Source organism: Prionailurus viverrinus, chromosome A2 (assembly GCF_022837055.1).
Source record: "Prionailurus viverrinus isolate Anna chromosome A2, UM_Priviv_1.0, whole genome shotgun sequence".
Lineage (NCBI taxonomy): Eukaryota > Metazoa > Chordata > Mammalia > Carnivora > Felidae > Prionailurus > Prionailurus viverrinus.
In genome coordinates this window covers 21,079,967-21,099,464 of record NC_062562.1, presented here as the reverse complement: position 1 = coordinate 21,099,464, position 19,498 = coordinate 21,079,967, and the positions used below count along the sequence as shown (strand labels likewise).

General features: G+C 46.9%; 1 protein-coding gene across 1 annotated transcript in view; it reads left to right on the top strand.

The window, feature by feature from the left end:
• DCP1A (decapping mRNA 1A) overlaps positions 1–13,216 on the top strand; it is a 74,093-nt gene extending 60,877 nt beyond the window's left edge. Inside the window, exons 9-10 of the transcript XR_007150414.1 lie at positions 11,032–11,035; positions 13,206–13,216. The gene's annotated coding sequence lies outside the window, so the exon portion shown is untranslated. The remainder of the gene's footprint in view (positions 1–11,031; positions 11,036–13,205) is intronic.
• Positions 13,217–19,498: the final 6,282 nt, after the last annotated feature.

Below are 19,498 nucleotides of genomic sequence, written 5' to 3'. Positions count from 1 at the left end.
CGTTGGACTCTGCTGTCAGTGCAGAGCCTGCTTTGGATTGCCTGCCCCTCTCTCCACCCTTCCCCTGCTTATGCGCTCTCTCTCAAAAATAAATAAATATTTTTTTAATAAAATAATATCCTAATTGTGATATAAAGGAGAAATTTTAGGGGTGCCTGGGTGGCTCAGTCGGTTAAGTGTCCAGCTCTTGATCTTGGCTCAGATCATGATCTCATGGTTTGCAGGTTCAAGCCATACCTCAGGCTCTGTGTTGACTGGGTAGATTCTCTCTCCCTCTCCCTCTCTGTCTTCCCCTACCCTGCTCACGCACATGCACGCTCTCACTCTCAAAAATAAATAAACATTTAAAATTTTTTTTGATTTAAAGGAGAAATTTTTAAGTATTATAATGAAATGCTCCATATTAAGTATGTAAATGTTTGAGCACAACGACACACATTCCCCAAATTTGTAGAGAAGCCCTGCTTCACTCTGACACTTGTCCCCAGCCCACTCAAAAGATGGCTGCTCTCTGGGCACCTCGGTAGCTCAATGGGTTAAGCCTCCAACTTTGGCTCAGGTCATGATCTTGCAGTTCATGAGTTTGAGCCCCACATCAGGTTCTGTATTGACAGCTCAGAGCCTGAAGCCTGCCTCAGATTCTGTGTCTCCTCCTCTCTCTGCCCCTCCAGCACTCATGCAGTCTCGCTTGCTCTCTCTCTGTCTCTGTCTCTCTCTCTCTCAAAATTATATGAGCATTGGGGCACCTGGATGGCTCAGTCGGTTGAGTATCCGAATTCAGTTCAGGCCACGATCTCACAGTTCATGGGTTCGAGTCCCACATCGGACTCACTGCTGTCAGCCTGTCAGCATGGAGCCCACTTCAGATTTTCTGTCTCCCTCTCTCTGCCCCTCCCCTGCTTGTGTTCTCCCAAAAATAAATAAATATTTAAAAAATCAAACGATCAACATTTTTAAAAAATTAAAAAAAAAAAATGATGGCCCCTCTCCCACAACCACAAAGGGCCTGGCCAGGGCCCGCACACCTGGGAGCCAGCCTCTTCCACCCCTCCGTCACCGCAGCCTGGCTCTCAGCTCTCCACGCCTAGACTCACTGTGCCTCTCCCAGAAAGGAAACTGAGGAGCCCTTTCGGTTCTTCAGACCTCGGAGAGAGCGAGGTCATTAATTAGGACTCCTGGAGGGCCCTGGGGTCCTGAAATGATGGGCCGGTGCCGTGGCTGCTGCTCTCTCGACCAACCACCACCTCCCCAGGCTGTGTCTCAGGGAGAGGGCAGAGGAAGGCGGTGGGAAAGGCGGGAGGAGGTGACACACCAGACGCTAGTTAGTCCTCATCTGCCCCTCACAGGTGGGGGCGTCGGCCCTTCAGCCTCAGACACCGTGCTTGACACCAGGTGTGCACGCTCGAGCAGAGGCACCCACACCCACGCATGCGTGTGCCGCTCCCATGACACCATGGCTCCCTGCGAACCGGACTGCTGGAGCCCCTCTGCACCCACACCACGGCCCACGGTAGGGGTGCGTGTTACAATTGGTGGAATCGAGTGAATTTCACCCTTAGGACCACCTGGGAGACACAGGTCGTTACTTCATTTGTCTGATGAGGGAACTGGTGATTGAGTCATTTGCCAAAGAGAATCAGCCCAAGTTCACCCAGATAGAGGGCAGCAGAGGCCAGAGTTGAACCCAGCTGTGCATGCCACCTCCCTCTGGGTTTGTGGTTTGTGGAGAAAGCCATGGAGGTTCCTAGACAATTGCAAAGAGCATTTTGAAATGGCAGTGGTGTTGCTCCCCCTGACAGGGGCCATTTATCCGTTAAAGGACTGCCTCACCTGTTGTGATTACTCCCGGTCGTCTCCACACATGTGGCTATCATAGGTCTTCCTCGGCCCTAGGCCTGAAGGGGACAGGGCAGGCCCAGAGGCATCCTGTCGAGACACTGCCTAAGCAGGGTAACTGAGGCCCAGGGCAGGAGGCAGGTGTAGACCCAGCCTGCTTTGCCCCTCCATAGCCATTGCTGCTTTCCAATTCAGTGTTTTAGAATTTGAAATGGGTTTACTGTTTTGTTTTGTTTTTTTAATTTTTTTTTTTTTAACGTTTATTTATTTTTGAGACAGAGACAGAGCATGAACGGGGGAGGGTCAGAGAGAGAGGGAGACACAGAACCCGAAACAGGCTCCAGGCTCTGAGCTGTCAGCACAGAGCCTGACGCGGGGCTCGAACTCACGGACCTCGAGATCATGACCTGAGCCGAAGTCGGCCCAGCTTAACTGACTGAGCCACCCAGGTGCCCCATGCGTTTACTGTTTAAAAAAAAAAAAAGGCACAAAATGGAGCTACTTGTGCTAAGCCCCAAGTCAGCAAATTAATTCCTAACCTACTTGCAGATTCAACCACTCCCTGGGAGTGGAATTATATTTTGTTGTTGTTGTTGTTGTTTCAAATTTTTGTTTAAATTCTAGTTAGTAATAGCCAAATTATGGAAAGAGACTGAATGTCCATCAACTGATGAATGGATAAAGAAGATGTGGTTTATATATTCCATGGAATACTATGTGGCAATGAGAAAGAATAAAATCAGGTCATTTTCAGCAATGTGGATGGAACTAGAGGGTATTACGCTAAGTAAAGTAAGTCAGTCAGAGGAAGACAGATATGTTTTCACTCATATGTGGATCTTGAGAAACGTAACAGAAGGCCATGGGGGAAGGGTAGGGGAAAAGAAAAATAGTTACAGAGAGGGAAGCAAACCATAAGAGATTCTTAAATACTGAGAACAAACTGAGGGTTGGTGGGAGGTGGGATAGAGGGGAAAGTGGGTGGTGGACATTGAGGAGGGCACTTGTTGGGATGAGCACTGGGTGTTGTATGGAAGCCAATTTGACAATAAATTATATTAATAAATAAATAAATAAATAAATAAATAAATAAATTCTAGTTAGTTAGCATACAGCGTAATATTGGTTTCAGGACTGATGGGTTTTGCCTGGAGTGGAATTTCAAACCAATCAGTCTAGAATTTCCTAATCAACACTAGTAAAGTAATTATGATAGACTTTGGCCCTTCCCCCAGAGGAAGGTAACCTTGCCTGAAATAATCCTTTGTTTTGTTTGTGACTTCCTTGTCCCTGCCCACTTCTGCCTACAAAAGCCTTCTACTTTGTAAGCTCCTCCTTGCTCCTTCTCCATGCTACAGGAGATGCTGCCCCAGTCATAATCCATTAGATCTCAAATGCACTCCATCGAATTTTTTTAGCAGAGTTGGTGGCAGCAGTGGATTCTGGAGTGAACTTCCACCAGCATTTGGGGATCAGAAACACAGGTGTGGTACCAATGGGAACCCCATTTTGATCCTTTCTTGCCATTTCCGAGGGCCATGGGTAAGTTCTTCTTGGTCCTGAGCTCTGCCCTCTGCATTGAGGACCTGATCTAACTGGCTTTCCAATACAGGGCTGGTCAGCTTGAGCTGGCAGACAGTTCCACCTGGAGCCAAGCCCCTAGCTTTTCAGACCAAACTCCCAGGTTTCTGATGGAAGACCCTCAACCCTTAGTTCTGTCCAAAGATCCACATAGGAACTGTTCACATCACGCACAGTTCTCCATCCATGCACAGCCCCCAGCCCACAGTTTGGAGCTGCTGGCTCAAGGTGACATAACTCCTACTGCTTCCCTCTATCCTCCTCTCAGTGCTCAGTCTAGTAATCCTCCATCCAAATGGTCTTTCCACTCCAGAGACTATTAAATGTTTATTTATCTTTTGAAATAATACCACCAACCACTACAGGTGAGCCTCTCAGGCATCTTTCACTCCTCAAAGGCCAATCTAAGGGCCATGGTCATGTTGTCCCTTCATTTCCAAATCTAGGCCACTGGTTATTGATCTTTGGGGGTGACTCTAGATCTTATGAAGATGATATCTTCTGCACCCTCTTTAAGGATGCCTCTCAGGTCCATGAGGTTGTTTAATACTGCCAGAAATACTTGACATTTTGTAACTGAGTCCAACCTGCTTACGCTCGATGAACAACAAGCCAGTTGGGGTAGGGAAAGCCAGCAAAACCAGGAGATGGCAGACTACTGTCCCAAAGAACCATTTCCCCTGGGCATGAACTTCTTTTTAAGTTAGCAAAAGGAGGGAGAAGGAAGGTGCTGGAGTCAAAGGTGACTGGCATCTGTAGACATCCAAGGAAAGTCCTGTAATTTCTTTGCACCTGTTCATTTGATCTTTGTGTGTAGGAATCCGATCATGTCACTCCTGTAGATATTAAACATTGCATAGTTATTTCTGTACTCACTTCCTTATCTCCTTGAATGAGGCTGATTTCGGGGAAAACATTTTTTTGCAAATCTCAGCTATAAACAAAATTTCTTTGATGACTAACATGCCTATGTGCAGGGCTAAGCAGAAGTTTCCAAGCTCTGTGTCACAGCAGCAAGGGAAATGGAAGCAACATGGAGTCAGACATGCTAAGTTTCTCCCTGTGGCAGTTTGTCCCAGCTAAACACTGACAAGATATGTGAAGAAATGTGTACGTAGCTCTGTGGTCAGAGGTTATCCAGGTTGGGGGCTGATATTCAGAGTCCGATAAGAACTTTTTTAGTTAGATCTTTTCCCCTAAGCTAAATGTACCCCTGGGGGGAATAAAGACATCCCAACACAGGTGGGTGGGTGTGTCAGTCATTTGATACCATTTAGACAGTAACACAATTCGTTGAGGAAATAAAAACAGCAGCTCTGGTGTTTCCAATCTAGTCAGGGTTACAAGACCAGAGGTGTGGCCCCAGAAACAGTTCAGAGTCCACCACCAATCCTTTTTACCAATCCCAAACCTCCCCTATTTATCTCAAAAGCCTAGTCCTCGTGCCTTTGAGATGTAAATGTCCCACGTAGTCTTCTCCATGCACGTTCATGTGTGTCCCACATAAATGTGTGGGAGATGTGTGGAATTTTACACCTCCAGGTGGTATTGACAAAATTAATTTGTAAACGAGCTCTAGTTTAATTGGCTTAAAGAAAATTAAGTGCTGAAATAAGTTAAACTCTGAGAAATATAAGAGAAACTTAATCCAAATGAATTTCTGGTTCACATGATCTGGGAAACTATTTGGTATTAAAGCTAGTTTAAGTTCGTTGGTTTAATTAAAACAGGCATGCCTATTTTTTTTTATTATTCTTTAATGTGTATTTATTTTTGAGAGAGACAGAGCAAAAGCAGGGGAGGGGTAGAGAGAGACGAAGACACAAAATCCTAAGCAGGCTCCACGGGGCTCAAACTTACTTACAAACAGTGAGATCATGACCTGAGCCAAAGTCGGACGCTCAACCCAGTGAGCCACCCAGGCACCCCTGAAACAGGCAAGTTTCTAGAGTTATCAGCACTAAATATAATACTTTTTTTCTACCCAGGTTTCCTAACTGGTCAAATATCATATTTGTGTAGGTGTATGTTGTCAGTGTTCCAAAAATTGTATGCAATTCCTAAAGTCTGATATGTACTGGCATTAATGTTATCATAATTTCAGTTATTTAAAAATATTGTGTTTCACAGAAATGACCAAATTTCCTTTTCAACTCCATGATAATGAATTCTCATCAGATCTTTAACAATGGACATTTCTAAGTCTTTGTCATTTGCAAAGAGCTGGTATTTTACTCTGATGCTTGTGCCTGTAAAAGTGCCCCATCTTCTGGGAGACTCATGAAGCATGCTCTAGGTAACAGGTTCCTGGTAACTTGAAGATCATAAAACTGAACTGGTAAGAATTTCCAGAAGGGGTAGACAACCTGGATCCAAGGAGAACAAGAGTTAATAACACGAGAACTGAAGAGCATGATTACAGTTGTTAGGACATGCCTGTAATTGGACGGAGTCCTGAATTCCTCTAGTTTCCTCTATCTGGTTCCAACTCAGCAACCTAATATTTCCAATTTTCTCCCATCCTTCCAATTTGGAATCACTAAAAACAAAGACTGCCCTTAGATCTCCTTAGAAGGAATTACATCAGGTCCTCCTCACCACCCAGATGGCTGCCAAACTTCAGGGACTTGAGTCTTGGTACACTTCCATTTTTTTTTAAGGTTTTTTTTGTTTTGTTTTGTTTTTTTAAGTAATCTCTACACACAACATGGGGCTGGAACTCACAACCTCGAGATCAAGAGTTGCACACCACCAATTGAGCCAGCCAGGTGCCCCTCACCCAGGTACACTTCTTACAGCCGAAGGAGGCCCCACCAGACACCTGGTCCTATACAGACCTATATCTTTCCAGGTTGTTGCTAAGGGCAGGTAACCTTTCAGACTGCTGGATTTGTCATCAAAAACTCTGATCTGTCCGTGATGCTAGAGACCCCCTGGTCTGTTTCCCTATGTCTGGTTAACAGCCCCAAACTTGGGGAGCATTGTGTCCAAGCTCTACGCAAAATAAGGACACAAGGGGAGCGCCTGGGTGGCTCAGTAGGTTGAGCGTCGGACTTCTGCTCAGATCATGATTTCATGGCTGGTGGGTTTGAGCCCCGTGTCAGGGTCTGTGCTGACAGCTCAGAGCCTGGAGTCTGCTTTGAATTCTGGATCTCCAGCTCTCTCTACCCCTCCCCCGCTCGTTCTCTCTCTCTCTCTCTCTCTCTCTCTCTCTCTCTCTCTCTCAAAAATAAATAAATATGAAAAAAAAAAAAAAAAAGACACAAGGAAGGGTAACCAAAACTGCCTGTGTTGTCTACCAACCCTTAAAATTACACACGTCTCCATGGCAGTTACCTTTCCAGTCCTGACCCAGAAAGTCAAATGGAATTACCAGGAGGCATTCATGATTCAGCTTCCGCTTCCTTTGGCAGGGGCCCTGCTTCCCTACTTAGGAGTAAATGTAAATGAGGCTGTAATCAGGAACATCTCCTTTTTTGTTTGTTTGTTTATTTATTCCCATGAGATCATGACCTGAGCCAAAGTCAGGCACCCAACCTACTGAGCCACCCAGGAGCCCCAGGAACCTCTCCTTCATTCTTGAAAATACTGCAGAATCTGCTGCTAAAACAATAGCTGGCCAACAAAAATGCTTAGACTGTCTGGCCAAAGTTGTTCTTGATTACATGATAGCCCTTGATTATCTTTTAGTTGAGCAAGGAGGTGTCCACGCTGGGGCCGACACCACCTGTGGCATGTGGATTAATACTTTTGGGGAAGTTGAAACTCAATTACATAGGATCACTTAGCAAGCCACTCAGTTTAAATTTTTTTTTTTCAACGTTTATTTATTTTTGGGACAGAGAGAGACAGAGCATGAACGGGGGAGGGGCAGAGAGAGAGGGAGACACAGAATTGGAAACAGGCTCCAGGCTCTGAGCCATCAGCCCAGAGCCCGACGTGGGGCTCGAACTCACGGACCGCGAGATCGTGACCTGGCTGAAGTCGGACGCTTAACCGACTGCACCACCCAGGCGCCCCAACAAGCCACTCAGTTTAAAAAGGTGACTCCTGGAAGGAGCCTGGGTGGCTTCGTTGGTCAAGCATCCTACCCTTGATTTCAGCTCAGGTCATGATCTCAGCCCCACATTGGGCTCTGGCAGCACGGAGCCTGCTTGGGATTCTCTGCCTCCCACTCTCCCTGCCCCCTCCCCCACGTGCGTGTGCTCGTGTGTGTGTGTGTGTGTACACACGCATGCTCTCTCTCTCTCTCCCACCCTCACAAAATAAAGAAATAAGCATTAAAAACAAAAAAAGTGACCCTTCAAGGGGGGTTGACTTACGTTACTTCAATTGCTTTGAGTCTCGGCTCCTAAGTACACTCTAGACGTTGGGACTTATCTATTTATAATAGTCACAGTTATCTCCCTGACACATTGTATTCTTGCCAAAGCTTTAAATGCACGTTTACAGCTGCTAACCACCAAGGCAATGACCTCCCTAAAACTGGAACGTCAAGAAAGGAATAAACAAAATAACCAACTAAAAAATTGTGAGCCTGAATTGTGGCCTATGAATACTACAAAGATTCAGCAAAAACAAACAAACCCTGCCTGACCTGCGAATGTCTCCCAGAGGGTCAGGAAAAGCTGTAAGAATTGGCAGAGCAGTAGCTAAGAGTGGCTGGCTCTGATGCCGTAAGTGTGGATCGCATCTCCCTCAGGCTGAGATTCTGATCAAAATGGGGGAGTTATTTAAAAAAAAAAAAAAAAGCCCCAAATGGAGTAATTTGTACTAAGCGTCACGTCAGCAAAACAAAACTTAGTACCTAACCTAATTGCTCAATTCAGCCTTTTCTGGGAGTGGAATTTTAAAGCAGCCTGGAATTTCCTGACCAGCACTACTGAGGTCACCTTCATGATAGACCCCTGGCCTTCCGGTTCCCGCAAAGGAAAGTACCTTTCCTGAAATAATCCTTTCTTTTGTTTGGGACTTCCTTGTCCCTGCCCCCTTCTGCCTGCAAAAGCCTTCCACTTTGTACAGCTCTTCTGAGCTCCTTTCTACTTGCTAGATAGGACGCTGTCTGATTCCTGACTCCTTGAATAAAGCCAATTAGATCTCCAAATTTAGGGGCGCCTGGGTGGCGCAGTTGGTTAAGCGGCCGACTTCAGCCAGGTCACGATCTCGCGGTCCGTGAGTTTGAGCCCTGCGTCAGGCTCTGGGCTGATGGCTCGGAGCCTGGAGCCTGTTTCCGATTCTGTGTCTCCCTCTCTCTCTGCCCCTCCCCTGTTCATGTTCTGTCTCTCTCTGTCCCAAAAATAAATAAAAACGTTAGATCTCCAAATTTACTTAGTTGAACTTTGTTTCTTAACAATTGTCTCAATTGCCCTCACCCATACCAGCTTGGCACAGGTATGATTTTTTTTTTTTTTTTTTGCAGGGAATATTATTTCAAAACATGCTGTCCATGGTCACGTCTTCCTTGGAGCCTTCCTTGATCTGCAGCCTCAGCAGGCAATTCTTTGTACAGATCACAAGACAGATGCACACATGGCCCCTGCTAACCTGTGACATCCTCAGAGCCAAGTACAGAGACAGGATCACCTTCCTTCCCCGAGCATCTAGCACAGCACCGGCACACAGGCCTCGGTACGTGGAATGAATTAGTAGACATGGAGTCAGACATGGAATGAATGGTGAATGAATCACAGGCCAGTGATGGCAGCAGCTCTTCTCTGTCCTGACTGGGTGACTGGCTGCAGCTGTGCTTCTGTTTTGCACAGGAGCACGGAGCAGATGCTTTCCGGAGGCCTCACCTAAGTCACCAGAACAGGACAGCAGACTGGGTGCCTGGGTGCCGTTGCTAATTGTGGGGAGAGATAGTAGAAGACCTTGTGTTTGAAGGGCTTGGGACTTTATCTCCTCACTAATCCTCCCACTCCACCCTCTGAGGGAGGCCCCGCTAACGGCTTCACATTTCCCAGGAGGAACTGTGGCTCAAAACAGGAAACAATCCCTCTCCGTGCCTTTCTCCGGAGAGCTTTAGTCCTGCCCTAAGCAACCATTCACTTCAGCTATTCCTCAACAACCCCCCTACCCGGGACAAAATCCACTTAATCTCTCCACACTCAAACAAACACATTCATCTTTAATATCCACGGGAACAGTCTAGCCACCTCCACCAGCCTAGCTTACTCAGGAGCTAGCGGAGAGAAGGATGAAACTGAGGTTCTCCCCACTCAGTCCTGCAGACCACGCAAGGCAGGGCCCAGCTGCCCTAAACGTGCCCTGAGTGTCAACAGTGCTGCCCTAGCCGGGCCTGGCACGGCGCCCCTGGGAAGGAGCTGACGGAGACTGTTGAGGCAGCTCCCTGCTCCCCACCCAGGGAGGCACCCAGGCTGCACTGTTCACACTACAATGACGAGGCACCTTTCCTTTGTGCACAAGGAACGCAGTCCTGGTGGGGCTTGGCTGGGCTCCACACTGGTGCTCGCCTTCCATCAGTGCCAGGTCTCTACAGCCCCAGGCCTTCCGGGGCGACTCCAAGGGTCAACCCCCCGGGTTAGTCCTGGGATTGGCCAAGGAGACACAGGGTCTGGTCTGCAGGAGCAGCCAGAAAAAAAAGCCTTCTCCCAGAAGCACAGTGCTGGCTAGAGCGAGAGCACAAGTATTCCTGTTATAGCGCGAACCCAGGAGCAATGCAAGCATCCACCCAAAGGGGACAACAGCTGACTTCCTCCGAGCCGGCGACAATCCTGGGGGAGAAAAGCATGCAGACTCTGTGGGGAAAGACTTAAGATGCACAGTGACAAAAGCAAAAGCAACACGTGTAAAGGGTTTGAGACCTTTTTAAATTTAAATTTTAATTTTTAAAAAATGTTTTAATGTTTATTATTTTTGAGAGACAGAGCATGAGTGGGGGAGAGGCAGAGAGAGAGGGAGACACAGAATCTGAAGCAGGTTCCAGGCTCTGAGCTGTCAGGACTGAGCCTGACGCAGGGCTCAAACTCATGAACCATGAAATCATGACCTGAGCCGAAGTTGGATGCTCAACCGACTGAGCCACCCAAGCGCCTCTTCATTTTAATTTTAATTTTTTTATTTTTATTTTTTCCAAGCAGGCTCCACACCTAGTGCAGATCCTAATGCAGGGCTTGAACTCATAATACTGAGATCAAGACCTGAGCTGAGATCAAGAGTCGGATGCTTAACTGACTGAGCCACCCAGACACCCTCTTATTTAATTAAAAAAGAAATTCTTTTTATTCAGTAATTTCTATGCCCAACATGGGGCCTGACGTCATGACCCCAAAATCAATGGTCAAATGTTCTACTGACTGAGACTGCCAGATGCCCTGCAACCTGGGTAGAAAAAGGGGGTGGGGGGGGGGTGGGGAAGACTGGAAGGAAATTGACCGTGATGATCTCTGGATGGTGTGATTTGGGGGGATTAAGGGATCCTTCTGTGTGTGTATCAGTCGAGGTTCAGAGAAACAGAACTCAAAGGAGGTGTATATTAAGAGCTTTGTTGAAAGGGATTGACTTATCCATCGTGGGCACTGGCCAGGCAAATCGTAGACATGCAGGGCAGGCCTAAGGAAGGGCAGCTGGGCTTTTAGGCACTGCTGCTTCAAGTACAGTAGCTTTTTTTTAATAAGATTTTCTCTTTTTTTCTTTTTTTAAGGTTTATTTATTATTTGGAGAGAGACAAAGACAGGGCACATGGGGGAGGGGCAGAGAGAGAGGGAGAGAGAATCCTAAGCAGGCTCTGCTCTGTCAGCGCAGAGCCCGATGGGGAGCTCGAACTCACGAAACCGTTAGGTCATGACCTGAGCTGAAATCAAGAGTTGGACACTCAACCGATTGAGTACCCAGGTTCCCCTTAATATTTTGTTTTTGAGTAATCTCTACACCCAGCATGGTGCTTGAACTCACAAACCCGAGATCAAGAGTCTCATGCTCTACCAACTAAGCCAGCCAGGTGCCCCACTTTTTTTCTTTAGCCTTTCAACTGAATGAATCAGATTGACCCAGGTTACATCTAGAACAGTCTCCTTTACTGAAAGTCAATTGATCACAGACTTCAATCACACCTAAAAATACTTTTCTAGCAATATCTAGTTATTGTTTGAACAACTGGGAGACTATAGCCTAGCCAAAATGACACCTAAAAATGGACCATCACAGTATTTTTGTTAAATTTCCTAATTTTCTACAAGGAACATGTGTTACTTATATAATGTGGGTTTTTTTAAAGCAATGAATGACTACCATGAGATACCATTTTGCACCTACAAGATGGTTAAAATAAAAAAGACCTGGGGTGGGGCACCTGGGTGGCTCAGTCAGTTGGGTATCCAACTTCCCCGCTCAGGTCATGATCTCACAGTTCATAGGTTTGAGCCCTGCGTCAGGCCCTGTGTTGACAGCTCAGAGCCTGGAGCCTGCAGCCTGCTTCAGATTCTGTGTCTCCCCCTCTCTCTGCCCCTCCTCTGCTCGAACTCTCTCAAAAATTAGTAAACATTAAAAACAATTTTTTTTAATAAAATAAAAAAGACCTATGATAACAAACGTTGACAAAGCTATGAGGAAATTGGAACCCTCATCCACCGCTGGTAAAATTGTAAAAATTATGTAACCATTTTGGAAAACCGTTTGGTGGTTCTTCAAACAGTTGTTTAAAAAAGGACACAATATGGGGCACCTGGGTGGCTCAGTTGGTTGAGCGTCCGACTTCAGATCAGGTCATGATCTCGCAGTCTGTGAGTTCGAGCCCCGCGTCAGGCTCTGTGCTGACAGCTCGGTGCCTGGAACCTGCTTCGGATTCTGTGCCTCCCTCTCTCTCTGCCTCTCCCCCCTGCTCATGCTCTCTCTCTCTGTCAAAAATAAATAAACATTAAAAAAATAATAATAAAATAAAATTTAAAAAGACACAATAGGGGTGCCTGGATGGCTCAGTGAGTTGAGCATCCAACTTCAGCTCAGGTCATGATCTCATGGGAGTTTGTGAGTTTAAGCCCCACATTGGATTCTCTGCACCGCTCCTCTCTGTCCCTCCCCCACTCATGCTCTCTCTCTCAAAACTTAATAAACACTTATTTAAAAAAAAAAAAAGATAAAAAAGACACAATAGACCCAAAAAGGAGTCATTTGTGCTAACGCCCACAAAAGCAAACCTAACTTAATTGCAGATTCAGCATCTCTCAGGAGTGGAATTTTATTTATTTATTTTTTTTTAACATTTATTTATTTTTGAGACAGAGAGAGACAGAGCATGAACAGGGGAGGGTCAGAGAGAAAGGGAGACACAGAATCTGAAACAGGCTTCAGGCTCTGAGCTGTCAGCACAGAGCCCGACACGGATCTTGAACTCACGGACCGCAAGGTCATGACCTGAGCTGAAGTCTGATGCCTAACCGACTGAGCCACCCAGGCACCCCATCAGGAGTGGAATTTTAAACCAGATCAGTCTGGAAACTCCTGACAAGCATTAGTGAGGTGATGTGTGTAAAAGACCCCTTAACTCTCTTCCACCAAGAAGGATGACCTTGCCTAAAATAAGCCTTTGTTTTGTTTATGACTTCCTGTCTCTTCCCCTTTCTGCCTGTAAAAGCCTTTTCTGTTCCTTTCTGCTTGCTAGGTGGGATGCTGCCCAATTTGTGATTTGTCAAATAAAGCCAATTAGTTCTTCAAGTTTACTTGTGTAACACAAGTAAGCACAGAATTGCTGTATAATCCATGCCTAGGTGTATGCCCAAGAGAATTGAAAAGCTATGTCCAAGGGTGCCTGGGTGGCTCAATAGGTTAAGCATCTGACTCTTGGTTTCAGGTCAGGCCATGATCTCACAGGTTTGTGAGTTCAAGTCCAGCATTGGGCTCTGCCCTGGCAGCGTGGAGCCTGCTTGGGATTCTCTGTCTCCCTCCCTCTCTCTCTGCCCCTCCCCTCTCTCTTTCTCTCTCTCTCCAAAAAATAAATAAGTAAACTTAAAAAAAGAAAATATCTATCCACACAGTTTTACATCACCATTTAAAGCAGCATTATTCATAACAGCAAAAAAATGGACGCAACCCAACGTCCATCAACCCATAAATGCGTGAACAAAATGTGGTCTGTCCATACAATGGAAAATGATTCCTCAATTAAAAAAAAAAGGAATAATGCACTGATTCGTGCTACATACAACATGGATGAGCCCTGAACATATGAAGTGAAAGGAGTCCGTCCCCCAAAACATGTATTGTAGGATTCCATTTATCTGATACGTCTAGAATAGGCAAATTCATGGATACAGAAAGTAGCTTTGAGGTAGCCCTGGCCTGGCAGGGAGAGGTAAATAAGGAGCAACCAGTAATAGGTGTGAGTTTCTTTTTGGGGTGACGAAAATGTCCTAAAATTGGATCATGGTAACGATTGTACAACTCTAGAATTCTATGATTGCACAATTCCAAAAATCACAGAATTGTACACGTTAAAAGGGTGGATTTTGTGATGTGTTAATTATATCTCAGTGAAGCCATAGTTTTTAAAAAGAAGCATTACATGAGAAAGGAAGGAGCCACGTGTGTCTGGGTCCCAGGAAGTCAAGGAGCTGGTGCGTCATCTCCTGTCTCCAGGTTCCCTTTCCCGTCCGCTCCTCCTCCCCATGTGCCTAGGGCCCCAGGGTCTGCAGATGTCCAGGAGAAAGCCATGTACAAAATTCTATTCAATCAAAGAGGATTCTCTCTTCTCATTGATCTTCCTTTGGTGTGCTGGCCACTGGGGTCCAACCCCTCTTACTGCCAGCATAACACTGCCAAGAATAGCTCCCAAGCCTGTGAAAAAGACAGCAGCCTTGCAGCCCTGCTAAACTGACTTGAACTGGCTTCCTGCAGGCAGAGAGTAGCCCAGCAAGGCTCTGAGCCAGCACTCCGGGCCTGGCACAAAGGGGAAACTCAGCCTCTGTGTTGCAAGCATGAACCCATTTCCTAGATATGAAGAAATTGAGGTCCCGTTCAGAAGGGCAGGGATCCACCCAAGGCCATGCAGGTTTCAGATTCCCTCTTCCACTTTCTACCCTGAGTGCATGCTGGGACATCTCCAGTGAGAGACAAAGGTGACTAAGTCACAGAACCACTTTCTAGAGAGTTCTTTGCCAAATATGTATCAAGAGCTCTAGAAGGGTTGCCACCCTCTGACCCAGTACTTTCCTATTTAGAACTCTGGGTTCTGGAGATAACCTGCCAGGAGGACAAAGGTTATAGGCACCAAAATGTTCACTGCAGGGTAATATAGAATGGTGAAAAATGGACACACTCCAAATATCCACCACTAAGGGGCGGCTAGTAAATGAGAACATCACTCTATGACAGGACGATACACAGCTAGTAAAAATGAAGTCTTGGAAAAATTTTAGAATGCTGATGAGAAAATGTAGGAGAAAAATGGCAAATTGTATATGATCCTGACAATGTGTTAAAAATAATAATTTTTAAAAAGAACCCGTAATAGCAAACACATATTGAGCAATGACTCTAGTTTTCAGCCGCACCTGATACCTGGGGTCCAGATGTGTCCTGCTGCCCCTCTCCAGCCCTTCTCCAAGACCTTGACCTTTGACCCTGCTTTATTTTCTTTATAACAATCCTAATGAATCAATATTCATCAAATGAACAAACGACTTTTAACCTTCTTTGGATGGAATTATGCATGATTTTATTTTACTTTAAAATTTTTCTGTACCTTCTAGGTGTTTTTTTAAACTAATTAATCAATTTATTTTATGTATTTATTTTAAGTAGACTCCATGCCCAAGATGGGGCTTGAACTCACAACTTTAAGACTGAGAGTCACATACTGTACCAACTGAGCCAACCATATGCCCCTATACCTTCTAGGTTTTTGCCCAAAGCATGTTTTACTTTTATTTTTATTTATTTAAAAAAATTTTTTAGTGTTTATTTATTTTTGAGAGAGAGACAGACAGACAGACAGAGCATGAGCAGGGGAGGGGCAGAGAGAGAGGGAGACACAGAATCTGAAGCAGGCTTCAGGCTTTGAGCTGTCAGCACAGAGCCTGACGTGGGGCTTGAACTCATGAACCGCAAGATCATGACCTGAGTGGAAGTCAGACTCTTAACCGACTGAGTCACCCAGGCACCCAAAAACCTGTTTTTAAAAATAAAAACAAAAGCAAAAACAAAAGTCAACTAAAAAAAAAAAACAACAGAGTTTTCATGAGTTGAACCTTATGTGATCTCACCTTCCTGGGGGCAACATTATCAAAAAAGGCATTTTCCCAAACATGCCTCCAGAATGAAATTTGGGGCATTGAGAGGAAAGATGGGTTTATGAAAACTTAATTAATCAATGTACAAGCCTATAGAGAATGCCTGCAGTGGGCCCTCTACCCGATCTAGGTGGCCATGAGGCTAGACACACACTCACATAGGAATTATTCCAGTCCCCTGCAGGCCGCAGCCCTGGATAGGAGTCCAGGAAAGTGTCTGGAGGCCCCGGACTCGGATGCTGGCTCCGATGCAAGCCCAATGCCAGTGCCCAGCCCAGGCGTGCCGCAGGAGCATACACACGGGCCTAGAGCTGCCAAAGCGATGCCCAGCACTGTCACTCAGGAATGCAGCTGCTTGGGACTCTTCACGCCTCATCAGTGCCTACTCAGTGGATGTGCAGGAGCACATCAGGGCAGCTCTGCCCCAAGCTTCACGTGGATAGCAAAGCAAGGACGGGAGGACGAGTACCCACCGCCTGGGGGTGTGCTCCCAACCCCAAAACAGCCAGGGCCGCAGCCTGGCTTATGAAACACAGGGGCAGCTTTACATAATCATGGAAAATTATGAGAAAAAGTGTCTTCATAAAAAGGCATCCCCTGACCTCAACAACATTTTTTCAAGATAGAATTTTGTTTTGCTTTTTTTGGACTAGAAAAGTCATCCGTGTTCACTGGCACTAAATTCCAACAAAAGAGAAATCTGAGAGTCCACCTGCCTATCTCTGCCGGCTCTCCTCGTCCACACAAACTTACAAACACGCACATACAGGGGCAGCATGCACACACATGCTTTTAGCTTTTTTCTTTTTTTTTTTTTTACTTTTTTAATGTTTATTTGTTTTTGAGAGAAAGAGTGCGAGCAGGGGAGGGGCAGAGGGGGAACAGAGGATCCGAAACGGGCTCTGAGACAGCATGACCTGAGCCGAAGTCAGATGTTCAACCTACTGAGCTACCCAGGCACCCCGTTTTGTGGTTTTTTTTTTTTTATCTTTGACAGAAGTAGAATCACACTCTACCTGCTGTTCTACACCTTGCTTTCACCCTGTTACCAACATATCACGACATCTTCCCACCAGATGCTGAAATTTCAATGCCTAACCAGCTGTAGCATATTCAGCCCTAGAGGGCACCCAGCAAAGCATTGACCCCAGGTCTGTTCAGCTCCAGAACCCAAGTCCTAATGGTCTTCTCGACGTTTTTCTCTGCAGAGCTCTTAGAACCCCCAAACAGAATTGCCTGAGAATCTTCTTAGAAGCACAGGCCCCACCTCAGAGACTCTTGATTCAGAAGGTTAGATGTGGTGCCCAGGGAGCCGCATGCTGAGTAACTGCTTCAGGCAATTCTAATGATGTAGCCACTGAGAGGACTGCCAAGTCTGGTCGTAGGGGCCATTAAGGACCTGCATTTCCCCCACAGGCCCTCCTGATTGTGGTCCCCAAGTCAATAAATTCTGAGTAAATGAGTAAACCCATTTCTGAGGTTTGGTCTTCATGCTGATCTGGTAAAATGACCACTCAGGCCTCTGCCAGTCCCTGTCCTCTGCTGCCCAGACCTGTTTGCAGCCGGGGTTTCCCTCAGGATCATCTCCCAGGTATGGAGCTTGCTGTCTAAGGGCATGGGCATTGTGGGAGCCTTTGTGCTGGAAGGGCTGGCTGGACGCCATGGGCCAAGCAGCAGAAGAAGCCGGGCCTTGGCTCTGCCCTGTGCCTTAGTTAAAGCACACAGGCTTTACAGGGGGCCACGAAGGTGCTGTGGTGATGCCGCCTGCACTCCCCAGGGCAGGCAAGAGAGGGAAATGGCATGAGTGAGTGTATGTGTGTGTGTGAATGTGTGTGTGTGTGTGTGAGCATGTGGCAGTCCCATGGTTCCAGCCATCTCTGCTCGTGCTCGCGCCCAGCCCGGCTCCCTGCAGTACACAGCAGAAGTGGGAGAAGCATGCCTCCCACTCCCTGTCTCCCATACCAGTCGCCTCTGCTCAGCATTGCTGATGGGTCCTGGCATTTCCTTCTGAAATGTAGCTCAGAATTCTGTGCTCAACATTCAGCTCCAGGTAGCCATTACAATCCATCAGCACTGTTGTGGCGACCAAAAGCTACCCCCAATAACAGTGCTAGGCTGTATGTTACCCCTCAGCACCCCAGTTTCCCTCTCAAGCCCCTTCCAGTGATCCTGGAGGTCCCATGGGGAGCCGGCTGTGGAAACTTACACGGGGACTTGCCCAGGTTGCCCTAAGTGTGCCCTTCTCCCCAAGTGCTGTGTGGGTCCTGGGGATGGCTCAGCCTCCTGTGCATGACTCTGCTTTCAGGTCGCTGTGGCCTTTTGCTGACACCTGATGCTGGCAGCAGGACAGCTGTGCCACCTCCTATCCTCCAGCAGTGTCCCTTTGTGTCCCAACTCCTAAAAAGCCAGATTCCCTGCCCTGATGTCTCCCAGGGACACTCTGTCCCTGGGTGCAGCTCTAGCAGTTGCTGGCTGTGTGACCTTGGACAAATCATGCAACGTTATACTTTCATTCCCAAGGCATTTACTGAGCACCTACTGTGTATGAGACACAGTCGTAGACCCTGGGATAAAGCTCTCCAGGAGGTGGCAGGGGACACCACAGATGGGAAGGAGGGCTGCTCTGGATCCAGGCCACGCGAAGGGTTCAGGAATGGCATTACTGACTTGGGGAATAACACATGCAAAAACTTCTAGGTGGAGTGGGCTTAGTGTTTTTTAAGGAAAGCAAAAAGGGTAGTGTGGCTGGAATGGTGTGGGTGTGGGGGCACCATCAGAGGACAAGGGAGAGAGGTGGGAGTAGCAGAGCATGCACACCACAAGGAAATGTGTTCTACGGGTGGAGGGATAGCAAGGGGAGCTTAGCTGGGAGGCAGCAGAAGTTCTCTCTAGCAGCCCCAGGGAGCATAACCAGGAGGCTGAAAGAGGATGGGGGTGATGGGAAGGGAGTAGAGGAGCAAAATGGCAGCTTGACACCAGACATAAAGCCGTGACCAGCAGGACCCAAGGTCTCCCTCCCGATTGCCATGTGATTTATGAGGTGCATGTGGCTGAATAATGACTCAGGACCTGGGGACAGGAGTACCCACTTGGACAAACACCTCCAGTCAACTCAGGATTCTGGTCCCGAAGTGGACCCTGGGGAAAGAAAGCCAGGAGCCCCTGAAATACGATTGAAGCCAGGATGAAACAGATCTCATTCACCTGGACCCAAGATGAGAAGCTGCCCCCAGGGGACCCTAGAGCCCCATGGTGGGGAGGGGGGCTCCATCACTACTGGGTCTCCAGAGTCTGGTTGAGTCTCCTGCCATCATCAGAGACCAGGGTGGGTGCAGAGTGGCAAGGATTAGTCCCACCGGGCAGATGGGGAAATTGAGGTTTGGAATAGGAAACCACTGCTCTAAAGGAAATAGAGTTGGAAGACACAGAGCTCTCAGATGGTTTCAAAGCCATGTCCTCTTTTTAAAAAAATTGTTAATGTTTATTGATATATTTTGAAACATAGTTCAAGTGGGGGGAGGGGCAGAGGAAGACAGAGACAGAGACAGAGAATCCAAAGCAGGTTCTAGGCTCTAAGCTGTCAGCACAGAGCCTGACCCGGGGCTCCAACTCATGAACCTCGAGACAATGACCTAAGCCAAAGTCAGATGCTTAACTGACTCAGACACCCAGGCACCCCAAAAGTCGTGTCCTCTTTATTCAGACCCTGCCAGGCCTCTGACCATGATATACCCTGGTGATACCTCCCTTTGATCTTGCAGCCCTTAGGCCCTAATAATTTGTGAAAGGCCTGCCACTTGTAATTTCTCAGTTAACGTCAGCTGGTATTATCATTA